This window comes from Adiantum capillus-veneris, chromosome 27 (assembly GCF_014529385.1).
Source record: "Adiantum capillus-veneris isolate H3 chromosome 27, ASM1452938v2, whole genome shotgun sequence".
Lineage (NCBI taxonomy): Eukaryota > Viridiplantae > Streptophyta > Polypodiopsida > Polypodiales > Pteridaceae > Adiantum > Adiantum capillus-veneris.
Genome location: NC_140957.1, coordinates 87,854,252 through 87,878,204, shown reverse-complemented (window position 1 = coordinate 87,878,204; position 23,953 = coordinate 87,854,252). Strand labels below are relative to the sequence as shown.

General features: G+C 45.8%; 1 protein-coding gene across 4 annotated transcripts in view; it reads right to left on the bottom strand.

The window, feature by feature from the left end:
- Positions 1-23,953, bottom strand: part of LOC147422345 (UMP-CMP kinase 3-like) — a 94,554-nt gene that overhangs the window by 2,704 nt on the left and 67,897 nt on the right. The gene's annotated exons all lie outside the window — the stretch shown is intronic.

Genomic DNA, 23,953 nt, shown 5'->3' with positions numbered 1-23,953 from the left:
TCTCTTTATATCTCTCCATCCATCATACATCCAACCAAACGTACCACGACGGTCTAGACTAGGTCCCCAAATCTATAGCTCATACAATAATGTGGATGTCACCAACACATCAAACAGCCAAAGCTTAGTGCGGGGCTCTTGAAACTGTATCAGTGAGCACATCCACTCCATCTAAGCAATTGCTGCATATCCATTAGGAAGAGAATGGGGTCTAGGAGGGCCTCTTTATTTGGCAGTTTAAGTCAAACCTTTTGTACTAAGAAAGTAATCAAAGGACAGCTTTTGAATTCAAACAGGCAAAACAGTTAGTTTATTCGAATTCAAATTTTCCCCCCAAATTCGAATTTAAAATCTAACGGGTAAAACCATATCATGTAGCATATCTATGGAAAGAGCTCGACGCGTAGATTGTAGATCTATGATCTCCGCTCAAATCGGAGATCATATGTGGGAGTTATGGAAGGCCAAAAATCATAAAATTGTCCCCCTCTTTTTGGGGGTGGAAAGTGCATCCTTTGACCACTCTTACACATCTCTTACACACCCACCATTCTTGCACACATGGCGTATACCTATTCGTCAAAATGTTAATCACCTCCATAATCTCATGGCAAATAAAGAGGCCCTCCTACACCCCATCCTCTTCCTAATGCTTGTGCCGCTCTCGAAGTTGCTGCCTTTGTCATAGAGAAAGAGGGTCCTTGTAAATACAACTCCCAACTGTGTAGGACTTTACATCACCTCTTGGCCATAAGTAAACATTCGTGTTGATGCCCTCATCAACTGTGCTGCGGTGTTGAATGTCATCACCTTGGTCTTGCCAAAATTTGCAAACAAAGCTATATTCTGTGCATAGAACCGTTGTGCATCCAACTGTCTTTATAGCCTCTCTTGTGAGTCAGCAATGAGAACAATATCGTCCGCATAGACAAGGGTATCCAAGTGCCTGATAAGTGTGCATATATATTGCATAGTTCAGCCGCTTACGCTTTCCCACACAGAGTGCCAACTACTACACGACCATGATGTACTGGCCCACAAAATGGTTGGCATGATGATGAGTGCAGAGCATAGTAACATAAAAACCCGCTTTGCAAACTCGAAACACCTGAGATGTTTCTAAACAAACAAAAAACAAGGTGACGAAACAACTATTTGAGGTTTTATAAAGAATCTTATGTCTCCTTTCATAATTTCATAGTTGGCCATGTTTCTAGCAGAAGGCAGGTGTTTCTTCTTCGGTTGCATGTGAGAGCTACAACACAAAGTCTTTAAGTCTATCCAGAGAGGACTTCCGACCCTTCTCCAGAGTCATGAGCTATTAGGACCAAAGATGTCTTGGATTGTATCTACTTGAGTTACACAGACACATAGATAGTTTACTGAGGAGATCTGGAGAGAGACAATCCCAAAGACAGATTAGTGTTTTCTTCACGCTAGACACTAGAAAGATAGAGGAGCAACCACCATTGCAAAGCTCAGCTCATACTCACACCCGTGGTACTCTCATTGACCGAGCATTGGAGCTAGGGAGATCGAAAAGCCCAGGACTCAAGAGAAGAGCTTCACAGCATCGACAAAGACTACAACAAAGGATTTGAGCCATACTATCTCGACATCTAGAGTATAGATGAGGATGGATTCATCACCCATTACATGACCCTCCATTATTGGGCACCTCCTAGTGGTCACACATACCCACATGGTTCCAGCTACTAGTAGCACTTCTAAATTCATTTTAGTATCTCTTTTTTTGTACCCAGACATGGTATCATATTCACTACTTTGTAACGGATTGGTCTCATAGGTCATTTTGGCCTTTTGAAGACGTTAATATATCATTTCATCTCTCTCTCTCTCTCTCTCTCTCTCTCTCTCTCTCTCTCTCTCTCTCTCTCTCTCTCTCTCTCTCTCTCTCTCTCTCTCTCTCTCTCACCCGAGGTAGTAGATGACCTTCGGGAGAGTGTGGGTGTCCCGAACCAGAACACGTATTGTGGGGATGCCGGCTGCCTTGGCAGCAACAGAGGCTGACGTGTGAGGTGTCTCCAGGACAGTCCCAATCGCTGAGCCTATCCTGGAAAGGAGCGGAAGGTACTCCCTCCGTAGGCCGAGGAAGCAAACTGAGATGGGTAGGTCTGCCTCCTCAACAAGAACGTTGGTAGCTGGGTCGAAACCGTGGCGCCACTGTTGAAAGTGCTCTCGAATTGCTTGGATGGCCAGGGGGCTCATCGTGATGATCTTGGATGCCATCTCGGGAGTCTTAAACTCTATCTGGTTGTAGCCACGTCCGAAAAGCTGAAAATCGAGGATCTTGCCCACCTCTGCAAGAAGGCGGGCCTGAAGGAGACCGTGCACCTCCCCTCTGCAAGGTCTGGTTCTGAGAATCTTGCAGATAACAGAGGTGGCCTGAAGGCGCGCCACCTCTGCATCTAAGCTCGCTTGCTCTGTCGGCGAGAGAGCAAGTCGGATGGTGGGTTCTGCAGGGTCGGGCGAGGGGGCTGCAATGGAGTCCTTCTTTGGTGGAGCAAAATCCTCCATTTGTGTCTACTGCTGCAAGGACGAACGAACGAAGGGGAGTCGAAGGCGTCGAAACGAACGAAGTGAGTCGGTACTGCTGTGAACCAGCTCCGACAGAGAGACGAGGTGGGGGAATATGGGCATGCTACGGGCAGCGCGAGGAGGAGGGAGTGAGAAGCGGGCGGTTAACTCAGGTAGCGCGCGTGAAGGGCTGGCAACTCAGGCAGCGAGGGGCTGAGGCGGGACAGGGCAGCGAGAGGGGGCGCTGAAGGCGATGGCGAGCACGCGTGCGCAGCAGTAGCGAGCCGAACCAGTCAGGGATCAAGATGGATTCATCACCCATTGTATCTTTCTCTTGTATTTGGGCACCCATTGTATCAATCATCACACATACCCCACACAGTTCCGGCTAGTAGCACTTCTAGATTCAATTTAGTATCTCTTTTTTTGTAGTCAGACATGGTATTAGATTCACCACTTTGTAACAGATTGGTCTCATAGGTCATTTTAGCCTTTTGAAGATGTTAATATATCATTTCATTTCATCTCTCTCTCTCTCTCTCTCTCTCTCTCTCTCTCTCTCTCTCTCTCTCTCTCTCTCTCTCTGTGTCTGTGTGTGTCTATGGGTGTATCCTGAGAGAGAGAGAGAGAGAGAGAGAGAGAGAGAGAGAGAGAGAGAGAGAGAGAGTTTTTTAACATCTATGTGAGGCCGAAGTCGGCCTATGAGACATATCAACTACATATGCGTGTATGTCCTCTGTCTATCGGAAAAGACAAAATAGTTCAGATTGGTACAAAATAAGAGAGAGAAGGTCGTCTGGTGGGTGATGAGATCTATGGGGATGGGTGGAGCTCTAGTACTAGGGATATGTGCATGTATATATGTTGAGGGTAGTACAACCATGCAAATGCATCAATCTAGCTAGAGAGAGAGAGAGAGAGAGAGAGAGAGAGAGAGAGAGAGAGAGAGAGAGAGAGATGAAATGAAATGAAATGTTATATTAACGTCTTCAAAAGGCCAAAGTGACCTATGAGACTAGAAAGTTACAATGTGGTGGATCTGAAACAAAGTCAGAGTAACAAAATAACAACATAACAAAACATAGAATATACTATGGGATCCTAGAGTGGTCGATGTGAACTAAGCAAAATGGCCGGCTTGCTGGGATAGCTAAATCAGAGGAGATCTAGCATCGGTCGTTGGCAGATCTCATCAATCTCCTCCATAGTAGTAGTCTGACTAGGCGTCGTGCATGCCTGACCAGAGTGCTCCGAATCTTTTGATGTAGCCTTTGTCGATGCTGTTTAGTCCTCCGCAGTCGTGGGCGCTTGGATTTCCCCAGCTCAATCGCTCGGTCGATCAGTGTGCCTCTGGTGTGAGACGAAAGGGAGCTCTGCTGTGGGAGTGGCTCCTGCGGGCTGTCCCGTGTCTGCTCTAAAGAAATCTGTGATCCGTCTCTGAGACCGGCTAGCCTCTCCACTCATCAGGCTATCTCTTTGTCTGCGCAGCTCGAGCAAGAACAAACCCAGGCATCTTTGATCCTCGTATCCCATGACTCTAGAGAGTGGTCCAAAAACCTCTCTGACCAAGCAATGGAAGCGGCCTCGTATCTCGTAGTAGACGGGGCAGTGGCATGTGTAGTGCAACTCTGTCTCAGGCTCCATGTCACACAAGGGGCATGTCCTGGCCTCTGTTGGTACTCGGCTGTATCTCCCAGTCTCAATCCGCAGCTGGTGAGAAGATGTGCGTAACTAGCCAATAGCACATCGTATCCCATCAGACAAGTGGGTGTCCATGTATCTGGGTCTCGTCACAAAACCATCCTCCGTAAGCTAGAGAAGATGGTCTCTGTAGAAAGCCATCTTCGTGCCCAGCTCCTGTGCTAGCTGTATCCATGTCCTCCTGGTGTCTAGCTGGGTCAGGTCTTGGCGGATGAGCCAGGTGATCTCAGACTGTGTAAGAGTGAGAGATGGTGCATCCAATGATTACTTGAAGGGTGGCAACTTGTCTATGCTGAACCCGTGCGCCTGAAACCATGATGTCATCTCCCCATACCAGCATGTAGTATCTCCCTGTATGGCTAATTGTCGAGAGGACTCAAGTGCAATGTGAACATATCTGTCTCTAGGAAGTTCCCATGTGCGGTGTATGAAGGAGACTGATCTGGTGAGCGCCTCAACCACTAGTGGGGGGGGCGCTAGCTCTCCTCGGATAATGGCACGTGGTACTGATGCCTTGGCTCTAATGAGCTGCGAGATCATAGAGACGAGAGGTTTCTCCATGTTCCCCCATCCATCAGTGCGACCCGACCTCCTTGGTGATCCAATGAAGGTCCCCATATCTCAGCTCCATAGAGCAATGCAAAAGCCACCAAAGTGTCAAAGAGCCAGAGTTTCGTCCAAGGCTCCTGAAACCGAACCTGCAAACACATCCTCTCCAATCTACCCGATGTTGCATGGGCTCTAGTCAGTCTGGTCTCTGCTGCTCTCCTGAGTGAGAATGCGAGTCTGCTAAAAACCACTCGAAGGTAAGTGTAAGCATCTGTGTACTCCACAATCTCCTGGCTGTATGTGAATGCTGACCTCCTGATCCACTGTGGGGTGGTATTAAACACCATAACCTTGGTTTTACCAAGGTTGACAGAGAAACCACTTTCGTGGGCAAACCTATGCAAAGAATCCAAGTGACATTGCATCCCCTCCGGAGATTCGGAGATCAACACAATATCATCAGCATATAACAAAAGTGGAATCCATGTCCCTGCCAGCTGTGCACCTCTATCACCACCGCTCTCAATGTAGTCAAAAACCTCATCCACATACATACTGAATAGAGTAGGAGAGAGCGGGCAGCCCTGCTTCACCCAATAGTGGAGTGAACCGGTGTAGATAGTCCCTCAGGGGTGCGTACATGCCCTACTACTGATCTGTACAATGCCATGATCCCCCAAATGAGCTTTGTGGGTACTCCCATCTCCTGTAATCTGCGCATCAATCTAGCTCTAGGTACTGTGTCAAAGGCTTTGCGGAAGTCCACAAAGCTACAATAGATCCGTCTCCCATGAGATCTACCCTCCTCGATGATGGCCATGAGTGTCAAGATATGGTCAAGAGTAGAGAAGCCTCTCCTGAACCCTGCCTGTCTAGCTGCACGCAATCCTTCCCTCTCTGCCCTTCTCATATCCTACACAAGCCCAGCTAGCTGCTTAGCTCACATCTAGCAGCTTAGGATTCTATAGTATTTTTATTTTGTTACTCAGACTTTGTATCAGATCCACCACATTGAAACTCTTTGGTCTCATAGGTCACTTTGGCCTTTTGAAGACGTTAATATAACATTTCATTTCATTTCATCTCTCTCTCTCTCTCTCTCTCTCTCTCTCTCTCTCTCTCTCTCTCTCTCTCTCTCTCTCTCTCTCTCTCTCTCTCTCTCTCTCTCTCTCTCTCTCTCTCTCTCAGAGGATGGTTGGAGACGTATGGAGAGGCCCTTGGTATCTATGATCTCTCGGGGCTGATTAGAGCCAAGGCCTCCGTACCGCATGATATCATTCCAGCGGTGTTAGCTGCCTCCCCATGGAGATTGAGGCGCTGACCAGATTAGTCTCCTTTGTACACAGCCTATGGGATACTATCAAAGATAGATATGCCACGTTGGCCCTAGAGTCCTCCAGACAGTTAGCTCTACAGGGGGATACATCACGCTGGTATGCACAGATGACATCATGGTTTCAAACACATAGTTTCACCATGGACAGGCAGCCTCCGTTTCAATACTCTTTACAGGCACCCTTGATGTCTCTGACAAGGGTGGAGATTACTACTCATTCGTCAGGATCTGATCCAGCTGGACACGAGGAGGACATGGATAGAGCCGGTACAAGAGTTGGGCATGAAGATGAATTTCTATAGAGAGCATCTTCTCCACCTCACAAGGGATGGGTTGTGATTCGACCTAGCTATATGGACACACATCTTTCTCATGGTTTGTGTTGTGCCATTGGCCAGATACGCACATCCTCACATCAGCTCGAGATTGAGACTGGCATATTCAGAGGGATACCAGCAGATAGCAGGATATGCCGCTTATGTCATCTAGAGCCAGAGATAGAGTTACATTACATGTCATTGCACAGTGTACTATGAGATACAAGGCCGTTTTCATTGTCTGTTCAAAGAGGGTTTTGGGCCTCTATCTAGGGTCATGAGTTATGAGGATCAGAGATGTCTTGGACTGTATCTACATGAGTTACACAGGCATAGAGACACTTTACTGAGGAGGGCTGGAGAAAGACAATCCCAGAGACAAATTACAGATTTCTTTACACTAGATATTGGACACCCAAAGGAGCAACCACCATTGCAGAGCTCTGCCCGCACTCATACTACCACTACTGGCATTCTCATAAACCAAGCATTGGAGCTAGGGAGAGGGAGATCTAGACGACCGCGATTGAGGAGGGGAGCTACACAATATTGACGGAGACTACAGCAAAGGATTCGAGCCATACTTTCTCTACGTCCAGAATGCAGATGAGGATGGATCTCTACCATATCTTTCACACCCCCCCCCCCCCCGCCCCTCTCTCATTGTACTCCACATTGTACCGGGCACCTTTTGTATTAGTTGGCACATCCATACAGTCCCAACTTGTAGTAGTTGTATTTTTTGTTTCAGTTCTTTTGATTCCGGGCATGGTATCAGATTCACTATGTTGTAACAGCCTGGTCTCATAGGTCATTTTGGCCTTTTGAAGACGTTAATATATCATTTCATTTCATTTCATTTCTCTCTCTCTCTCTAAACTTTCTAACATACTTATACATACTCATTTAAGTGTAACAAACTACTGACGTGTCAAAGCCTTGAAGAATGGAGCCAACTTGCAGATGCCGGCCGAGGGGCCTAAACCCCAAGAAGAACAAGTAACAAAAGAAGAAGTCCTACCAACTTATGGGGACCCCGTCCGATGGGGCCCCAGTGACATAAAGAAACTAAAATAAAGCAGGATTCACACACAAAAACTGATGACGTGGCAGATTTCCAAAATTTGCGCTGGCATGATGACGTGACATGCTGTACGGATTTTCGTAAATTACACTGGCAGCTTTTGGCATTGCTTTTGGGACCAAAAACTTTTGAGTTTTGAAGGCTTTTCACTAAACTGCTTTTCAGGCCAAGGGCCTTTAAATATGAGGTTAGGGCTCATTCTCTGGCATGCTTCCTGGAGAAGGTGCAGAGTCTCGAGTATCGGCTTGTACTGTGTTGATGCAATATAAAGAAATACTGAAAGGGGAGCCAAGGTTTGGGGCCAATACTCTTTGGGGTGGAATTCCGCCACTCCGTGTCGCGTGTCGTCTCTCTCTTTCAGTTCAGTTGTTATTGAAGTGCTAAAAGTTTGTTCAGTCTGTTCTTTTCTATTGGCACGTGGTGCCTGTCTTGTGACAATGGTAGGTGTGGTGATTTTTTGAAAGCATACCGGCCCTACCAAGGAGCAGACAGAGCAAGATTGCACTTTCAAAAATTCATTGGAAATTTTAGGTTCGTGCTTCGACCCCGGACTTATTAGGCACTCCCACCCTTACTTCATCGCGCATCAGGCACGTTCCCATCTTCACCGCTCATGTTTTATAGGGCATAAGCCATTAAGATCACTTGCAAGAGAAGGATCCAAGATTTGTTTCGAGCTGTTGTTTTTCTCAAAGACAGTACCATGCAGATATTGATAGCTACCAAGCAGCATACTCCAAGTACTTGGCAAGCTTTCAAGAAAAATTTTGCCCGAAGTTGTATGGTTTTTGACATCTTCCTTTGGAGTGCAACTTCTGGCAGAGTGGGGTATCCTGAAATGTTTGCCATGGAAACCCTAGCAGATTATATCTTGAAATTTCTCGACATCTCTCAGTAGATGTCTCTTCACAGGCACATGACCTTGGAGGTTTAGTGCGATTGCTATCTTGGGACTACCATCGCCGCCAAAGAAACACGGTTTATCCAAGAGCTGATGGACCCTGCTGTGCTCGGCTACAACCCTATGGAATGAACCTAACCCTAATATTTTGGTGCACGTTTTAGAATGGAAAGTCAATCGACTTTTCGAGCTCGATTGATGTCAAGATTGCTTTTTAAGTTAGAGTTTTATTTGAACTTGTTTGGTGATCCTGTTTGGAATGTGTTTGAAATGGATGGTATCTGTTTTGAACCTGTCTTGGTGCCGATTTGAAATGTTTGACTCTCGTTTTAATATTGGTTTCATTGATTGGTGATTTTACTCCCGGGTGGAGAAGTGAGAAATACTGTTTTGGTATTGTTTGAACCTCGGAACAACGCAGGTTGATGCCTGGGGAGCGTTTCGTTGTATGCTAGAAAACCTCCGAACGATGCATGCCGATGCCTGGGGGCTAGAACCTACGAACGACGCAGGCCGATGACTGGGGAGCGTTTGGTTGTACAGTCCTCTAAGCTCATGACCTGGACCTTTTTAGGTTATTTGCGGGGGGAGTGACAAGGTAGTCGTTGAGTAGCTTCATACCGCAGACCGTTTGTTTCGGGGGAGTGCTCAACGGCACTGTTTGTTGTGTCTTGTAACATGCATATGTAAGCATTTGTGTTGCATTGTGATGTGCCAACTACTGAATATTCCTAATTGGATGAGATTGCTTGGGTATGTAATTTTAGTGCATCAAGACACCCGTGAAAGATCAATACGGTCTAGGTGTGATGGCTAATTTTACTACGCCGGAATATCAAGAGTACCGATCTGGACAAAAGGAGAAGCTAACTCCTTAACAAAAAGAGCAAATTGATTGTCCCTCGGAAATGTCCCTTGGAATGACCCTCGGAAATTTTTTAACTAACTGGAGTTGTTTTGCAGATATGTTGTAATCGCGGACGATTACTCTCTTTCAAGAAGGGGAGATGTAACAAACTGCTGACGTGTCAAAGCCCTGAAGAATGGAGCCAACTTGCAGATGCCGGCCGAGGGACCTAAACCCTAAGAAGAACAAGTAACAAAAAAAGAAGTCCTACCAACTTATGGAGACCCCGTCCGATGGGGCCCCAGTGGCATAAAGAAACTAAAATAAAGCAAGATCCACACGCAAAAACTGATGACGTGGTAGATTTTCGAAAATTGTGCTGGCATTATGACGTGGCATGCTGTACGGATTTCCACGTTTTGCGCTGGCTGATGAAGTGGAAGCTGTATGGATTTCCGTAAATTACGCTGGCAGCTTTTGGCATTGCTTTTGGGACCAGAAGCTTTTGAGTTTTGAAGGCTTTTCACTATAACTGCTTTTTAGGCCAAGGGCCTTTAAATATGAGGTTAGGGCTCATTCTCTGGCATGCTTCCTGGAGAAGGTGCAGAGTTTCGAGTACCGGCTTGTACTGTGTTGATGCAATATAAAGAAATACTGAAAGGGGCGCCAAGGTTTGGGACCGATACTCTTTGGGGTGGTGTCACCAACGTGTGACTACTATCTATCCTTTTTGTTGATTTCTTTCTTATTATCTATTTACTTTCACTTTTTGGAAACACCCCTCGGGAAATCTAACTGCCCTGCATTGCATAGCTAGTGTGGAACTGTCCAAAGGGAGTCCAGGCCTGAGGGCAAGAGAGCACTAAGGTTGGACAAGGACTATGGTTAGCCAAGTGGGGTCATTGACTAGCCAAAGTGGAATCCTTTGCTACAGAGGCTACATTTCAGTTCTGGATGTGGCCGCAGTGTACAAAGAGGGTCGGATGACCTAGAAAGATACAATGGCAGCATCTCCTAAAATTTAGGGAACTGCTATTTTGGGACCTGAAAATGTGTTGGCGTCATTACCTCCGGAATGACAAAGGGAACATTTTCTTACTCTGCCGTGAAGTCAACTGGGCAACCGGTTGGGATATTTTTAGGCGGCAACCCCGAAACGGGAAAATGCTTGTAAAAGTGCCAAGTGGCACCTTCTGGTGCACTTGCCTTATGCAACAAGAAGTGGCGCTGAATTTGAAGAGGAGAGAGCCTCATTTTCAGATTTTGTCACAGGTTAAGAGCTATGGAGTGCTTGCTTTCCCTCTTATGCACAGTGCGGTGCCAGGAGTGATGCCCTGCACGCTACGCACTGCCCTCTCTCTCCCCTTTGGCAGTATGTTATGCCCCTCTAGTGGGCTCTTCATTTGACCAATGTACAGTTGTGTGGGTTCATGCGCGATTGCCGAGGCAAGAGCCTCTTGCACAGGTACTGGATTAGCTAGCGGCTAATCCCCCCGCAGGTACAGGTGAATTCGGAGAGGTTTCACGCCAGAAATCTCGTCCGATTCAAAGGGCAAGTAGCCCTACAGGTGCGGGAGCTCGAGGACTTGCTAGGGATGCGACCGGCACGCGGAACGGAGCCCGAAACAGTGAATTACAGCCTGCTGTGTATTTTTGCAGGTTTAGGGTTTTGGCCCTAAACGGACCCTAATACCCCCAGGAGGTTCGGGGACGCAAGGGGACCGCTGTACAGGCGATCTGGCGCATTTTCAGGGCTGAAAACAGAGAATTCAGCGTGCTGCAGATTCTCGCCAGGTTTTGCAAAGTGCCCGTATGCGTCGGGAAAGTCAGTCCATGCGTGGGAATACTGACCGTGAAGGGTTCTAGTACAGTTATGCTGCCGAAATCGGGCTGGAACAGTGGAAATTCAGCCGAGTTTGTGCGGGGCAGCTTGTAGGAACCACAGCGTTTATTCCCTCTTTTGAATAATAAAGAAATACCGAAAGGGGCGCCTAAGTTAGGGGCCAATCTGGTGTCTGTCCACTCATACAGGTGCAACCTAGCAGCCTGTGTCCCTCTCCCCTTTGTTGTGTCTTGATAATACAGGTAAAATAGACGACTAATAATGGGTGAAAGCTAAATCAAGGTTTAAAGTAAAGTCTACCGCCCTTTTTGGATCAAACAGGCCGGTTACATGGTTCCATCGACGGGATTAAATCACTTTTTTCCATAGAAGTGAGCCTTGGTCAGTTTTGGGCTTGAAGACACAGGGGATCATAGACCAGACACAGGGAATTGCAATTATGGCTGACAGACCAGATGATGTGACTGAAGAGGTTTCCTTTTCACAGGGTCAACAGACACATGAAGTGGGTGAGTCCTCAAGACCACCACAGACTGATGATGATATATTCAGGACCCAGTTGGCTACTGCTGTGGCTATGTTCACACAAGTAATGCAGAATCCGAGGTTTTTAGCCTTTCTGCAACCTCCGGTTCCGTCTCAGCAAGTTGGGTCACTGGATCATATTCAAAAGCCTGTTAAGGCTCGAACACAGGTGATTCATACCGCACAGTCAATGGAAACACCTGTACACTTGACGGAGAACATGCAGTCTCCACAACGTATGCCTAAGGTGCAAGAACAGGTGGCTGAGATGCCAGTTTTTCAAGCTGTACCAGTTCAGCCCGCCACCTTTCAGCAGCCTATAGCTGGTTCTAATGGGCAGGGAAGCAACCTACAGGCTATGCAACAGGTCTTCCCACCACCTTCAGTACACCCTGGCTATTTTGGAGGTGGATCGGTATTTCAGAGCATGGCTGGTCATGCACCTGGAAATCAGTTTTATACGCCAGGAACAGTGTTTGCGGGTGCTCAAACGATGATGCCTAACCCCATGTACAATGTCATGGGTATGCAACCAGGGTTTCAAAGCACTCAGGGACAATTTGGGATGCCACAAGCAAATTTTGGTATGGCTGGAATTACAAATCAGCAGCCAAATATGGCATTTCCAGGTCAAGTTAATAGCGGCCAAGGAACACAGATGAACCCTAATAGTGTTCCCATGTTTCAGTCACTTCCATATGACAATTTAACGCCGCTGGAGAGGCCAACTCCGTACAAAGAAGGTGGCAAAGGAGTGTCATTCACGACCTTTACAGGGTTTGATGACAGGAAGAAGGCTCTTTCATTCCTCCAGCAGTTTGACAAGGCCTATGCAGGGGGAAACTTTACAGAGGCTTCAAAGGTCCGCAAGGCAGCCACTTTCTTGACAGGGAATGCGGGACAATGGTGGACAACTTTATTGCTTCAAGGGCAAGCTCCATCCACATGGATTTACTTCAAGCAGATTTTTGCAGCAGCATGGTTATCTGATGATTTCGAAGCAGATGTCATGACAGAATGGCACCAGCTTAATGCTGCCACTTGCAGAAATCTGGATGATTACAATCGGAAGTTTTGGAAAGCTCTACTTCCAGTAACTTCCTATAGGTTTGTGCCATTGACAGAACAGATTGAAAAATACTGTTGTGGCCTACCCAAAGGATTGAGAAAGTACTGTACGAAGACAAAAGTCACTACTTTGACGCAGCTCATCGAGGTAGCAAACACTGGCAATGGTTTGCTCAAGGGAGAAGATTGTGAATTTAACACTGGCGTCAAGGCAGGATCAGGCAAGAAAAATTCAGCCAAGAAGCACGTTCCCAATGAGGCTCCTAAAGGGACTCAGGAGTCGGCCAACACAGGGAAAGACAAAGCTACGGCTGAATCAGAAAAAGGACCACCAAAGAAATGGAAAAGACGTTTTCCTCGCAAGTCAGAAGAGCAAAAGAAGGTCCTGAGGACAGAGAACAAATGCTTTATATGTGAGCAGCCTGGCCACATTGCTTACAATTGTCCTACAAAGAAAAGGCCAGCTGATTCTGAAGACAAGGAAGACAAGAAAGGAAAGAAGCCCATGGCTGGTCTAGTGCCAGATATGGTGGGCGACAAGCCAAATTCAGACGCAAGTGAGCTTTGCAGAGCATGGGGAAAGGTTAGGGATCAAACAATGCTTATCTTCTTTGATCCAGGTGCCAAAGCCAACTTTATTTCCCCAGAATTGGCTTCAAAGTTGGGAATCAGACCTGAAGAGATGGGGTATACAGCAGAGGCAGGTTTGGCATGTCCTGGCCATACAGAGGCTGTGACACCCATCATTGGAAGGTTGCGTCTACATATCCAGTCCTATGTAGATGCTGAAGAATTTTACATCATGCCACTGGACGGATGTGATGTGTTGTTAGGTATTCCTTGGTTATTTCGTGTACAAGGAATCATGGATGCCTACAACAAAAAGATCACTGTACAGAGCAGGGGAAAGACTCACATTCTGGATGTAAAGCTTAAAGGGGAGTCTATTCCTACTGTATCAGCTTCTGCTATTACTTCTGTAATGAAAAAGCATCTTTCTGCGTACTTGGTTTTTGCACGTGAAGTGTCAGATTGTGATGAATCAAATTTATCTGTGCTAGATAAAGAAAGGTCAATGTTTTTACAACAGTATAGTGACTGTTTTTCCGATTCATTACCGTCTCAATTACCGCCAGAGAGACCCGAGGACCATGCGATAGATTTGGTGCCAGGCTCTAGCCCACCAAACAAGCCTCCCTACAGGGTTAGTGCGGCTCAGCAGAAAGAGATAATGGGCCAAGTACAGGAGCTGTTAGAAAAGGGGCTGATTCAGCCCAGTTCATCTCCATTCTGTTCTCCAGTGTTGTTGGTGCAGAAAAAGGATGGCTCATGGCGTATGTGCATCGACTACCGTGCACTGAACAAGAATACCATCAAGAATAGGTTCCCTATACCTAGAATTGATGATATTATGGACAAATTAGAAGGAGCAGCTATGTTTAGCAGGATAGATCTAGAGAGTGGGTATCATCAGATCCGCATTAGATCAGAGGATGTGCACAAGACTGCTTTTAGAACAACGTTTGGCCTTTACGAATTTTTAGTGATGCCCTTTGGTCTCACAAATGCTCCTGCTACGTTCAATAGGATGATGGACAGAATTTTCCGTCCACACCAGCAGTCTGTTGGTACATTCTTTGATGACATGATAGTCTACTCAAAGAATGAAGAGGAGCATAGGCATCACTTGGCCATTGTGTTCAAAGAGCTACGCAGTCATAGGTTGCTCATCAATGCAAAGAAAAGTGAGTTTTTTCTGGAAGAGATTCACTTTCTGGGACACATTGTCTCAAAGGATGGTGTCAGAATGGATCCTGCAAAAGTTGAAGCGATCAAGTCATGGCCAAATTTGAAGACGGTGCATGATGTCCGAAGCTTCTTGGGACTATGCTCCTATTACAGAAGGTTTATCCGAAATTTCCCTGAGATTGCTTCACCTTTACATGCTCTTCAAAAGAAGGCAGTCACCTTTAGATGGACACAAAAAGAGATTTCAGCTTTTAATCTCTTAAAGGAAAAGATGACTTCGGATCCAGTCATTGTGTTGCCAGATCTTAGGAAGTCATTTGTGGTCCAGTGTGATGCCTGCGGTAGTAGCATTGGTGCTGTGCTAATGCAAGATGGCAGGGTAGTAGCCTATGAGAGCAGAATTTTGCAAGGGCCAGAGATGACCATGCAGGTCTATGAGAAAGAGTTACTGGCTGTGATTCATGCGCTCTTAAGTTGGAAACACTACCTGCTAGGTGCAGACTTTGTTGTCCAAACGGACCATCAGACCTTGCGATACTTCTTGACACAGACAAAGTTATCTGAGAAGCATATGCGATGGGCAAATATCTTGTCCATGTTCCATTTTCAGATTGTGCATGTGGAAGGCAAGAAGAACGTTGTGGCTGATGCCTTGTCAAGGAAGCCACAAATTTCAGCTGTGTCGATTCCTTATCATCATGAACTTGATGATATGAGAGAACAGTATGCAAATGATGAAGATTTTGCAAGGGTCTTCGAGCAACTAATGGATGGACAACGTCATGAACACTATCTTCTTAAAGACGGGTTCATGATGATGCATGGCAGATTGTGTGTCACAAAGCCATTGCGACGCAAAGTTATGGAAGAGAGTCATGTCCCACCGTATGCAGGGCATCGTGGTATCGATGCTACAGTTAAAGCGGTTGAGACATTCTTCTATTGGCCTACATTGAGAAGGGATGTGGATGCCTTTGTGCGAGAATGCCTAATATGCCAAAAGGTCAAGTTTGACAGGCAAAAGGCACCAGGGTTATTGCAACCACTACCTATTCCAGATAAACCATGGGAAAGTATTGCTATGGATTTTATCTTTGATCTTCCAAGAACCCAGACAGGAAATGATGGTATTTGGACCATTATTTGCAGATTCAGCAAACAGGCTCATTTTATTCCTGTCAGGAAGAAGATAAAGCCAGATCAGATGGCACGCTTGTTTATGAGCAATATTTTCAAGTATCATGGCATGCCACAGTCGATTATTAGCGACCGTGATCCACGCATGACTAGTTTGTTCTGGAAAGGCTTGTTTGAGAATATGGGTACCACGCTCAAATTCTCTTCGTCATTTCATCCTCAAACAGATGGGCAGTCAGAAGAGGCAAATTCTACTGTCCTAGATCTGCTGAAGTGCTATGTGTCAGAGCATAAAGGAAAGTGGGAGCAGTATTTGCCATTGGTGGAGTATGCATACAATAATACAGTGCATTCATCAACTGGCAAGGCACCTTTTGAGATAGTTGAAGGTGGCAAGAAAGTTCCTCCCATACTGCATACAAAGGACAAGATATTTGAAGCAGATAAGTATGTTCAAGACATGGATGAAATGTACAAGAAGGTCAAAGTGGCCTTAGAAAGGACTCAGGCAAAGCAAAAGAAAGCAGCTGATCGTCACCGTCGTGAAGTGGTATATTCACTTGGTGATTGGGTGCTTCTACGGTTTGAAAAGGCAAGGTTAAAGAAGATGAAGGGCAAGGAAAGACTCTTTCCAAAGCTCAGCATGCGTTACTATGGGCCTTTTCAAGTATGCGACATAATCAGTGATGTTGCATATAGGCTGAAATTGCCTGACAGTTGGAAGATTCACAATGCGTTTCATGTGAGTCTTCTCAGACCCTATGTGGGTGATGTGCCAGAAGATATGCCAGCTGAAGATCAGCCGGAAGTCGAGGAACTTGACGAGATCTTGCTCCCTGAACAGATTTTGGCACACAAAGAAAGGAAAGTGAAAGGCAAGGTTGCTAGGCGTTACTTGGTAAAGTTCAGAAACTATCCACCAATGGATGCTAAGTGGATGGAAGAAGGTGAACTTGCAGAGTCACCAACTGTGTTATCTACCTGGAAGCCTTCGATTTGCAACCTACCTTGACCCCTTGAGTTTCAAAGCTACATGGATTGTCAGTGTGACAATGGCTTTTGAAACAAATGATGTACATGGTATTTAAAGTGAGCTCAAATCAAATACCTGTTACATGAATGTTAGAGCTGTACAGATTGTCAGTTTGGCAATTGCTCTTATGGAATGTCCAAAAGTTTGGTTAGTGCTATAGAAGTGAGTATTTCTTGTCAGTTTGTCAAGGATACAGTGATTGCTTCTATTGAAGAGTACATGTGTAACTGCATTCTTAAACTGTCGGTTTGGGTATGCTCGAAAGTGTTACGGGATCCAACGTGTACTATAAGACAGTGGCAAAATGTGCAGCTACCATTTTGTCATTGGAAAGTTAGTGACTCAAAGCAATGGCAGAGTGCGAAGCTACCACTATGTCATTGGGACAGGGTTCACACGCAGGCAATACATGAGTCGACGAGGTGTTGAATACACCAGGGTTGACAATGAGCATGTATGTGTCGTATATGTGTCGACAGGTGTTGAATACATCAGTGTTGACAGTAAGCATGTACGACATAGATGCAAACGAGGACGTTTGAGATTTCAGGAGGGGGGTATGTCACCAACGTGTGACTACTATCTATCCTTTTTGTTGATTTCTTTCTTATTATCTATTTACTTTCACTTTTTGGAAACACCCCTCGGGAAATCTAACTGCCCTGCATTGCATAGCTAGTGTGGAACTGTCCAAAGGGAGTCCAGGCCTGAGGGCAAGAGAGCACTAAGGTTGGACAAGGACTATGGTTAGCCAAGTGGGGTCATTGACTAGCCAAAGTGGAATCCTTTGCTACAGAGGCTACATTTCAGTTCTGGATGTGGCCGCAGTGTACAAAGAGGGTCGGATGACCTAGAAAGATACAATGGCAGCATCTCCTAAAATTTAGGGAACTGCTATTTTGGGACCTGAAAATGTGTTGGCGTCATTACCTCCGGAATGACAAAGGGAACATTTTCTTACTCTGCCGTGAAGTCAACTGGGCAACCGGTTGGGATATTTTTAGGCGGCAACCCCGAAACGGGAAAATGCTTGTAAAAGTGCCAAGTGGCACCTTCTGGTGCACTTGCCTTATGCAACAAGAAGTGGCGCTGAATTTGAAGAGGAGAGAGCCTCATTTTCAGATTTTGTCACAGGTTAAGAGCTATGGAGTGCTTGCTTTCTCTCTTATGCATAGTGCGGTGCCAGGAGTGATGCCCTGCACGCTACGCACTGCCCTCTCTCTCCCCTTTGGCAGTATGTTATGCCCCTCTAGTGGGCTCTTCATTTGACCAATGTACAGTTGTGTGGGTTCATGCGCGATTGCCGAGGCAAGAGCCTCTTGCACACGTACTAGATTAGCTAGCGGCTAATCCCCCCACAGGTACAGGTGAATTCGGAGAGGTTTCACGCCAGAAATCTCGTCCGATTCAAAGGGCAAGTAGCCCTACAGGTGCGGGAGCTCGAGGACTTGCTAGGGATGCGACCGGCACGCGGAACGGAGCCCGAAACAGTGAATTACAGCCTGCTGTGTATTTTTGCAGGTTTAGGGTTTTGGCCCTAAACGGACCCTAATACCCCCAGGAGGTTCGGGGACGCAAGGGGACCGCTGTACAGGCGATCTGGCGCATTTTCAGGGCTGAAAACAGAGAATTCAGCGTGCTGCAGATTCTCGCCAGGTTTTGCAAAGTGCCCGTATGCGTCGGGAAAGTCAGTCAATGCGTGGGAATACTGACCGTGAAGGGTTCTAGTACAGTTATGCTGCCGAAATCGGGCTGGAACAGTGGAAATTCAGCCGAGTTTGTGCGGGGCAGCTTGTAGGAACCACAGCGTTTATTCCCTCTTTTGAATAATAAAGAAATACCGAAAGGGGCGCCTAAGTTAGGGGCCAATCTGGTGTCTGTCCACTCATACAGGTGCAATCTAGCAGCCTGTGTCCCTCTCCCCTTTGTTGTGTCTTGATAATACAGGTAAAATAGACGACTAATAATGGGTGAAAGCTAAATCAAGGTTTAAAGTAAAGTCTACCGCCCTTTTTGGATCAAACAGGCCGGTTACAGGTGGAATTCCGCCACTCTGTGTCGCGTGTCATCTCTCTCTTTCTGTTCAGTCTGTTCTTTTCTATTGGCACGTGGTGCCCGTCTTGTGACATAAGACTAACAAGGATCCATGACATGTTATCACTTCTTTCATTGCCTATACAACGCATGTTACCTAGGGCTTGCTATTGACCTTTATGGTGCAAATTTGAGCATTAGGTATAATGCATATCCATGTAGCTATTATCGAAAGGCTCAACTCTAGGTATTAAGTATCCTACAGCCCTAGAAAACTAATTTGTTTCTTCTTGGCATCTTCAAAATGAAATGAAATGAAACGTGTCAAAACAACAAAACTTTTCTTGTTACTATGAAAGCAGACTCCAGAGAGACGTGAGAACGCTTACAACACGAAACTTTATATTCATACACAGACATGCTCAAACACTTTTTTGTCGACCTGTAATAATGAAACAAGAAGTGAGAGTATTCGGCTAAATTAGAGGCAGAGATTGTATGAGTTGTTCCTGGGACATGATAGTAAGAGGGCGTGGAGGTTTCATGAGAGCCAACCGCCAATACAAATTACTTCTCTTGATGTTTGGCATGTCAATTATGATGTCCAAAACGAGGAGATAGTATCCTCTCCATCAGTCTCTAGGCCAAAACATTGTAAATTATTTACAGAAAAGAAGATGAGGCAAGCTAAATGGAGGCTAAAAAATGTTAGAGCACATGATCCTGACGGTTAGATGGCGAAGCATTTTGTACATGCCTATGATCTGGGCCCAAGTCTGGCTCGCATATTCAATAGAGCAGTTTGTGAGGTAATTCCGATCAGCTGGTCAGACCATACGATTGTACCTCAGCACGGAGATCCTATGGTTCCCAGCAACAACAGGACTATCATGTTTAGCCATTTTTTCACCAAGATATATGGCTCTATTGAGGAGGAGGCTTTGAGTAGCTAGACCATATCTTTACATTGAGGGCAATCATTGAGGAGAGTCGAGCACCGAAGAAGAGAGTATATTGCTGCTTTGTAGATCTCCACAAAGCATTTGATACAGTGCCACGTGCGAGGTTGCGAGGTTTGTGAGGAGGCTACACAATATTGGAGTCCTGTGGAGATACAACGGAGTCTTTTAATGCCTTGTACGAGAGTGACAGGAAGTGTCACGTGACACATCCAACCCTATGTGTCCATGGACAAGCTACAGCATGATCAGGGTTCAGTCAGTTCCAATCAGTATAGATTAGAAGTGATACTGATTAGAAGTGATACTGATTAGAAGTGATCTGGCACTTTTGTGAGTCTATTCGTAGACCGTGCATGCCAAGTCACTTAGTGTAGATGCATAGCCTCTGGTTGCACAAAGCAAGATCATAAGCATTCCCATCAGAATCCATCAAAATCCTTCAGGGGAATTTTCCAGTGATTTTAGTCTATTTTACCTATTTTTGACATTTTTCACTTATTATTTTTAAGTGACTTTTGTTGGAAAGTAGGTAGGGCAAATTGAGTAAGTTTGTATATAAGCAAACCTAGACTAGCACTAAATGGCCGAAGAGGCAACAGGAGCCAAGCTCAGCAGGCAACTTCTCAAGCAAGAACTTGGTGGATTTCCTCCAAGCAAAGACCATCCCTCACCTAGCGTTTTGCATCAGCATCATCGCCAGAAGCAAGCCCAAAGCCCAGCATTTTGCATCAGCATCATCGCCATCCACACACTCAAACCTAGCGTTTTCTGCAACTCTCATGCCTGGCGTTTTTCCCCATGCCTAGCGTTTTTGAAGAGCTACAACACTAGCGTTTTTTGCAGATCACAGCGTTGCAGATTTGCAGCCTTGAACCCTTTCAACAGGTGATTTTCAGCAGTAGAAAGACCATCAAGTTCAGCCCCTAAAGAGTAGCAGAATTTCAGCCCTAGCGTTTTTGGTTTGATGAACAACCCTAGCGTTTTTGTAGATCATCCCGACAGAATCAGCCATAGGACCAGCGTTTTCAGTTTTCAGCCTTTAGACACAGCAGAACCACCCCCGAACCTCGCAGATCTCACCTTCCCGCAGCAGATCCTCGCCACACGGTCATATCCCGCAAAGTTTGCAGATTCAGCCGGGAAAACGCAGATTTCAGCATCTGCGTTTTCAGCGCGTCGTCGTCGCATCGTCGCCATCGACATCGTCACCGACATAGAGTCAGAATTCAGCAGATAAAGATTTGCAAATTTTAGCCCTTAGAGTTTTCAGATTTCAGCCCGTCTCGTTGTCGTCCTCATCGTCGTCGAGTCCAAGCATTGTAGAGATTTGTGCAATCATAAGTAGACCGCTCTCGCCATAGAGAGTGGGACCTTCGGAGGAGGGTTTTACAACGTCCCTGGTGTCGTATCTCTCTTCTCTCTCTATCTCTCAGTCTCATACACTTGCACGCACAGTGTCCATTCACTTTGTTTATGATCATTGCACTCTCTCATTAAGAACGGAAGGCTCTCCCTTCCATAAGAAAAAGAACCTTGAGCACAGTTCGGAGCACTCATCTTGAGCAAAGTTCAAACATTCATTCCGCTGCACCTAACATTGGTATCAGAGCTTTGGCAGTGTTTTGTATCACTCAAGGAAAGAACCACAAGAATCACAAGAATTTTTTTTTGCTTGTTGAGGTCGCACGTAACCCAAGTCCACTTGGGCGTGTCGATTCCTAATCGTGTTTTTGAAGAGTGAAAGGAAACCCAAGAAAGAAGGGCTTGTCCAGCCTCCCCTTGTGCCTCTTTTCACTCATTGAGAGCGGACCGTGCACTTAGTGGCCGGCCAATCGACGTGAGGTGGGAAAAAGCAACCTTGGTGTGAGCACAAGGCCGCCATGGGGTGCGCCCGCGGAAAAGAGCAGATCTCGGGTGAAGAGAAGATCCTTCTCTAACACAGATTGCATAAGAAAAAAGAACCTCAAGAACTCCAGAACCCCAAGAACCAAGACCCCCAAGAACCCAAGTTCCTTGTGAACTTAAGAACCCAAGACCACAAGAACCCAAGACTTCAGTGGATGGTCATCACTCGAAGCGGAATGAATACTTCCCTTGGAGGTGATGAGCATGAGAGAGCCGAAGAAGAATTTTCCCCACCAGGAGGTTTTTCCGACCCTCCCCCTTCCCCATCTACGCCAAGGATTGCACCAGATCCTATGAAGGCTTGGTGCAAGACGATGATGGACATGATGACAACGTGGCACGAAGCAAGAATGGCAGCCATGGAGTGTGAGCGCGAGCAATTACACTTGGAGGCCAAAGAATTTGATCGCAAGTACGCAAAAAGAAACACAAAATTGGATCGCAAGAATGTTGTTCATTCTTCCTCTCTCATTTCTAATGTGCAAGCGAAGATTGAAGAGATTTAGGAAAAGGAGACTCTCTTAGTCTCTTCTTCTCCCAGGCATGATACACAAGATTTGCGTATTGATAAGCATGATGATTTGGATGACAATGACAAGCGTGATGATTTGCATGATGATCCAGATATGATTTCTCACAAGCATGATGCTTTGCATGAAGATGATGTGATTGTTCACATGGATGATGTGCTAGTTGATGCTTTTTCTAGCGAAGCTAACCTCGTTGTAGATTCGATCAATCATGAACAATCGATCTTGGCTCTCGAGTCGAGGTCCACAGAACCCCCACAAGAAGAAAAGATCAATCAAGAAGAACCGATCTTGGCTCTCAAGCCTCGATCCAAAGAACCCTCACAGGAAGTATTATGTGTTGCATGATTCATACGCACGCATTGTTCGAGTGTTTCATTCGTGATCGTTTCCTGTATTTTAGTCAGCGTCTTTATGCGATCCCTTTTCCTAGGCATGACATATCGTACGTTGAGCACGTTTCACTCGTGAATGAGCATGGATGTATGCGGATTTTTCATGAAAAGCTGAAAAGTGTCCATTCAAGGAAGTAACATTCCATGTCTCTTCCTTGGCACGACACAGTTGTAGAAAAAGCACAAGAAAGAATGAGCACCAAGCATGGGCATTTCCGTTGTTAATTGCCACAGTTGATTGCTCTAGATCATAAGAGAAAGATTCGATCTCATTGTTTGCGTGTGTGTGCTGAACGGTTTGGCACTCCGTCTCTTTGTTCATCTACATTGCATGCACAGTCTTTGAGGAAGTCAAGATTTTTTCCACTCACTTTACATGGAATAGGTATGTTCATGGTTTTGTGTTGGAAGTGGTTTTAAGAATTTTCAGCCGTGGAGATTCTTGAAGAAGAAAGAAGCATGACTCTCGAAATAGTTGAAGCATCGAAGGAGCCACACAAGACTTTGTGTCGCTTTCAGCGCGGCCCAAAGAAGCAAGCATTGTAGACCTTTACGAAGTTCAAGTATCGCACGACCCACACATCAGAGTGGGCCGGCAAAGAGTCCCTTCCAGGATTCCGGATGCTATTGGCGATCTCTCTCGACGCCATACAGTTTGGTACCAGTACCTCACTTTGAAAAGGAGGGGATGTCACGTGACACATCCAACCCTATGTGTCCGTGGACAAGCTACAGCAGGATCAGGGTTCAGTCAATTCCAGTCAGTATAGATTAGAAGTGATCTGGCACTTTTGTGAGTTTATTCGTAGACCGTGCATGCTAAGTCACTTAGTGTAGATGCATATCATCTGGTTGCACACAACATGATCATAAGCATTCCCATCAAAATCCATCAGAATCCTTTAGGGGAATTTTCCAGTGATTTTAGCCTATTTTACCTATTTTTGACATTTTTCACTTATTATTTTTAAGTGACTTTTGTTGGAAAGTAGGTATGGCAAATTGAGTAAGTTTGTATATAAGCAAACCTAGACTAGCACTAAATGGCAAAAGAGGCAACAGGAGCCAAGCTCAGCAGGTAACTTCTCAAGCAAGAACTCGGTGGATTTCCTCCAAGCAAAGACCATCCCTCACCTAGCGTTTTGCATCAGCATCATCACTATCCACACACTCAGACCTAGCATTTTTTGCAGCTCTCATGCCTGGTGTTTTTCCCCATGCCTAGCGTCTTTGAAGAGCTACAACACTAGCGTTTTTTGCAGATCACAGCGTTGCAGATTTGCAGCCTTGAACCCTTTCAGCAGGTGATTTTCAGCAGTAGAAAGACCATCAAGTTCAGCCCCTAAAGAGTAGCAAAATTTCAGCCCTAGCGTTTTTGGTTTGCAGAACAACCCTAGCGTTTTTGCAGATCATCGCGACAGAATCAACCATAGGACCAGCGTTTTCAGTTTTCAGCCTTTAGACACAGCACAACCACTCCCGAACCTCGCAGATCTCAC